Genomic DNA, 6,000 nt, shown 5'->3' on the forward strand with positions numbered 1-6,000 from the left:
TCATATTGCTATCTCTGATTTCTACCTAACACTTAGCATTCATTCTAGCTTTCCCTACCTGAGGACTCTGTCCTTGAGAGTAATAATTTGGTTCTCATTATCTATAACATATTCACTTATTTGTTCAGCCCTGACCTATACATAAAATTGTCTCAGAATTGCTAGCTCATATCCATTGAGAAATAAATTGGTTAGCTAGAGTGTGGTGTTTGTGTATTGTTATTTTTGTCTCTGGACATATGAGATACAGTCAAGTCTCTCTTTTACAGAGTCACTTCAGTTCATTTTTTCCATCCCCCCCTTGTTTCAGGGTGGTTATGTTATTAGTTGGTAATACAGGTTCAGTTGTTATAGTTTACATTCCATTTTGAGTTCCCCTGCATCCTGGTGGATTAAAAAAACTTTACATACAGTAAAATTCACTCTATGATGTACAGTTCCATGGACCTTGACAAATGCATCTACCCACCACTATAGTCATGACATTGAAGACTCCTAATTGCACAAACTCACAGACAGAATGAGGAGTTTGGGGGAGCCTGAGTCCCATGACCTGATTGTATATAATAATTTTCTGTAATTATGGGCCTCCCTAGTGGCACAAGGGGTTAAGCACAGCACTGTGAACCTATCCATAGCCACTGCAGCATGAGTTCAATCCCCAGCAGGGGAGCTGTCCCACATAGCGCAGCAGACCTCTTCTGTCTCCCCACTGCTCCCCTCAGCAGTGTATTTCAGTAGATCTGCCTGTTCTGCTCCCCACTCTGTCTCTGGTGAGTCTTCTCACCCCTGGCACTTCTGGCCTGTACCCCAGTTCTTGTATGCATAAATAAATAAATCTTTGAAAAAGTGATTTTCTGTAATTTGTTGTCATAACTTTTTAAGTCTAGAACTGTGATCAGACATTAGCTCAAACCCTGGACTATCGTGAGGAATAGAATTTTTGTCCTTCTTGTGGTATGAATACAGGATCCGCAGGTGCAGAAGAGACACTGGAGAGGCTGCTGCATGAGTTGGGGTGTTGTTGAGGAACCTCAATTCTCTAAAGTAATGAGCTACAGAGAAGGGGGTGCTGAAATGTAGACAGGGGAAGAAGCCAAAGGACAAAAAATGAGACTAAATAATAGTTTCGGTAGGAAATGTTTTGGCCACTGTTTGGCTTGGAATGGTTGCCAGCCTTTGAAGTAGGTATGCCGATGCCAGAGCCTGCTGGGTGATGAACAGTGCCATTCCTTTCTGAGCCTCAGACCTTGTCTGACAAATGGGGATATTGGTCTCTGCCCATAGGGGTGTTTGGAGAACTCAGTGTACTCAAGCATGTCAAAGCTTAGCAGTGCACCTGGTGGTATAAACACCTGGCACCTGAGAACTATTTTCAATGTTTCCTGAACTGCCCATGAAAAGTCCAGGCACAGGCACCCTATGTGCCCTTGGTGGGGGGGGGGGAGGAGGCATTTCTGAAAAGGGAGGGAGCATTCCAAACCAGAGGCTCAGGTGGCTTGTGGCAGTGTCAGCTTACAGGCTGGAGGCTAGGTTGTGTCCCAGTCCTGGCCTTTTCCTCTAAGTGTCAGGTGAGGGAGGGGCTGGGCAGTGAAATGAGAGCCTCTGGCCAGGCCAGCCCTGAGAACCCCTTGCCATCCCGGTAGAGGTTTAGAAGGTGAAGAACCTGAGAATACCAAATCCAACCCACTAACCTGGAGACCTGCAGAAGCAAGAGAGAAGAGATTGCCCTCATATCCACCAGATCCTTTCCTGAGTCGATTTTCTGTTCATCCACATGCCTGATTGCATAGTGCAAGCTCCCCTTCTCCTCTGTGCCTGGAGACACAGCACCTACAGAAAAGACCACTCACATATCCACCAGATCCTTTCCTGAGTCGATTTTCTGTTCATCCACATGCCTGATTGCATAGTGCAAGCTCCCCTTCTCCTCTGTGCCTGGAGACACAGCACCTACAGAAAAGACCACTCACATATCCACCAGATCCTTTCCTGAGTCGATTTTCTGTTCATCCACATGCCTGATTGCATAGTGCAAGCTCCCCTTCTCCTCTGTGCCTGGAGACACAGCACCTACAGAAAAGACCACTCACGTCTCCCCGAACTGGGGACTCAGAGACACTCTCCTTCCTTTATCCTTTTGATCTCCCTTTGGCAAAGGGCCTAGGCAGTGAGAATGTGGCTTCCTTATTCAGTCATATACCTGGGAATTGACCTGGGGTTAGAAGCAGAGACGAGGGAGCTCATGGAAGAAAGTCAGTGAGACTTAAGGAACTAGGGGTTTGAAGGGAGCAGAAAGAGAGAAACTTCCCCTCTTCTGCTACCCCAGCTCTTGTACGTATAAATAAATAAAAATAAATCTTAAAAAAAAAAAAACAACTCAAAAGCAACTGAGTTGGAACTCTACTTATATCTACTGAATACCTTTTGTCACATCATAGTTCTGGGAGTGAGAGCCCATCATACTCAGATGTCCCACCCACATGGGATTTTATAGGGATGGCTCAGAAGGTCATGTTTAAACTTCTATTTACTGGGCCTCTCCGGTGGCACAGCGGTTGAGCACTGGGCTGCGAAGCTGCCCGCAGCCTCTGCAGCGCCGGTTCGTTCCCCGGCTGCTCCCCGGCCACCAGAGGAGGGTCCCACATGGCAGGCAGACCTCTCCTGCCGCCCGCTGCTCCCCTCAGCAGTGTACTTCAGTCCTTCTTCCTGTTCTGCTCCCCGCTCTGGCTCTGGTGAATTCTCTCACCCTCCCGCACTTCTGACTGTACCCAGTACTTGTATAATTAAATAAACGAATGAATGGATAAATAAATAAATAAATCTTTAAAAAAAATAAACTTCTATTTACCACAAATATTATATGAAGTTAAATATTTTTTCCCCTTAAAGAAGTAGCTTCTGGCTTCATGGATTTTCTCGACTTTTTTTTTTTTTTTTTATTGTTTTGCGTGTCATTCACTTATGCTATTATGCTTGTTATTTCTTTAAAAAAAGGTTTCATCTGTAACTTTTAATTTTCCTGTATTGGATATCAAGCTCATTTATTGTTAGTTTTCTTATTTTCACAGATAAGCAGTTGTCTCTAAAGTCTACCTTCATCTTGTAAGGATCAAAATGCAGTGATTTTATCATTCAGCTCTAAATATGTTTAATTTCCAATATGACTTCTACTTGCTCCATCCATTAAATAGAAGTGTATATATATATGTGTGTGTGTGTGTGTGTGTGTGTGTGTGTATATATATATATATATATATATATATAAAGATTTATTTATTTAGGCATACAAGAGCTAGGGTGTAAGTAGGCCAGAGGTGCTGGGAGGTGAGAGGATTCACGAGAGACAGAGTGGGGAGAAGAACAGACTGACTGACTGACTGAAATCCACTGCTGAGGGGAACAGTGGGCGAGACAGGAGAGGTCTGCTTGCCATGTGGGTAGCTCCCTGGCCAGCCAGGGATCGAACTCATGCTGCAGAGGCTGCAGATAGCTTTACAGTGCTGTGCTTAACTCCTTGTGCCACCAGGGAGGCCCTAAGTAGAAGTGTATTTTAAAGTTTCTAAGTATTTTGGTGTTTGTAGTTGTGTTTTGTTGTTGATCTCTACTGTCTTTTCATTTTATTTTTTGCATTGTGACTAGACTGTATTGCCTATGATATTATTTCTTCAGCATTTATTTAGATTTTTAAAAAAGATTTATTTATGCATATAAGAGCTGGGGTACAGGCCAAGGAGGGAGGCGGGGGGTGAGAGGATTCACCAGAGACAGAGTGGGAAACAGAACAGGCAGATTAACTGAAATACACTGCTGAGGGGAGCAGTGGGTGAGTCAGCAGAGGTCTGCTGCACCATGTGGGTTGCTCCTGGCCAGCCAGGGATCAAACTCGTGCTGCAGTGGCTGCGGATAGCTTCATAGTTTGTGTCTTTACCCCTGTGCCACCAGGGAGGCTGCATTTATTAAGATTTTTTTCTCTTTTTTTTTTTTAGATTTTTTTTATTTTAAAATTTATCATTTTTTACATTTTTTAGACAATATTTGCTTCCCCCCACCCCCTCAGATTGATTCCCCTAGAATCTCCTTCCCCAAGGCACCCATGCACCATCACCACAGTCCCCTGTGCTCCTCCCTCCCTCCCTCTCACCCATCTCTCTCCTACTCCCCTGCAGTATGTCTCTGGTTTATAATTGTCTGTTTTTGCTTTGCTGTGTTTTGTACTGTTATTATTATTTTTTTTACACTGATGTCTTATTTGGTTCCCCTATATTCCCGTTATAAGTGCATTTATTAAGATTTTTATCTTGCCCTCACATGCAGTTAGTAATCATAAATTTCTATGTGTGCTTGAAAATAATGAGGATTCTCTTATTAAGAGTTTAGGGTTTTACCAGTAATTCTCCTAGATCTACCCAGAGAACATTAATATACTAACTTGAAGGAAAACATGCACTTCCATGCTCAGGCAGTGCTACGTACAATAGTCAAAGTACAGAAGCAACCCAAGTGCCCTAAAACATGTACTTGGATCAAGAGGAAGTGGTATATTTGTGCCAACATGGATGGAACTGGAAGGGATTGTGCTAAGCGAAATAGGAAGAGAAAGACAAATATTGGATGGTGTCACTTATATCTGGAATATGGAGAAAGCAGACAAAGGGTCATATAAAGACAAACTCAAAAACCAACCCTTAGAAGCAGGCTGTGGAGCTGAGACATTCGCGGGGGTGGGGGGTGGGGGTGGGGGGGTGAGTACAAAGTGGGGAGGAAGCACCATGGATTGTGGTAGTGAGTGCGGGCGATTTGGTGTTGGGAGCACTATGGTAATATCACAGGAAGGGGAGGCATCTCATCCTTCCAAAATACAAACAACCATGTAAAATATTAGCTCAATAAAACAAACAAATAGAATGGAAGAAGAAAGCATTTAGGGTTCTACAACAGAAGCGGCCATGTGCCCAGCCCATGCCCTGCCCCTGGGAGGGTCTCCTGAGAGGAACAGGATGGAACTGTTAGCTAAGACCATCTTGGGCCACTGTCATCCCCCCAGCTCGAGTCCCTATTATCTAGCAGGACACTCAGAGCCAGAAACAGGTGAACTTGCAGCCCCCTGCTAAGCGGTGTCCCCTTCGTGGTAGGCTTGCGTAGGATGTTTCCAGCCAAAGCCTGGGCCAGAACCCTGCCCCCTGCCTCCCCAGAACCCGGCCTCGCTTCAACCCCAGCAATGCCCAGGGGTTTCAACTGAGAGCTGAGATGGCCTTAGTTGCTAAATGGGGAGTGGCCCTGCCTGAGTCTGAAGTGGGGACCAGCCAGCTGGTTCGGACAAGTAAGGCCTCAGAAGCTGATGGGTAGAAGGTGATTCCTCTCTTGCCTTGGGTGTTGTTTGCTGTCACACCCATGATCCCTGTTAGCTTTGCGATTATAGAGATTAACTTTCATTCCCCTGCTTTTTGTATCTTCCTGTGGGTGGAAGTAAGCCAACCTCAAACTCTTCACTTGGAGGAGCGCTGGGTTGGCAAACCAAGCTGTGCCAGTCACCAGCTTCTTCACAAGCTATGACTAGGAAGGATTTGCAATGACTGGTGGGAAGAAAACCTTAGCTTCTTTTCTTTACTATTAAAGATTTATTTTTATTTATGCATACCAGAGCTGGGGTACAGGCCAGAGGAGGGGGGCGGGGGGTGAGAGTATTCACCAGAGACAGAGTGGGGAACAGAACAGGCAGGATGACTGAAATACACTGCTGAGGGGAACAGTGGGCGAGTCAGGAGAGGTCTGCTGCGCCATGTGGGTCAGCTCCCTGGCCAGGGATTGAACTCGTGCTGCAGTGGCTGCAGATAGCTTCATAGTGCTGAGACTCAACCTCTTGTGCCACCAGGGAGGCCCCTATTTCAGACTAGTTAAAGCAAAAACGTGAATCTATATTTATTTTATTTATTTATTTTTTAATAGAGGCATGTTTTTCTTTATTTATTTGTTTGCTTGTTTGTTTGTTTTGTTTAT

The sequence above is a fragment of the Talpa europaea genome, assembly GCF_964194135.1.
Source record: "Talpa europaea genome assembly, chromosome: 16".
In the NCBI taxonomy this organism is placed as follows: domain Eukaryota; kingdom Metazoa; phylum Chordata; class Mammalia; order Eulipotyphla; family Talpidae; genus Talpa; species Talpa europaea.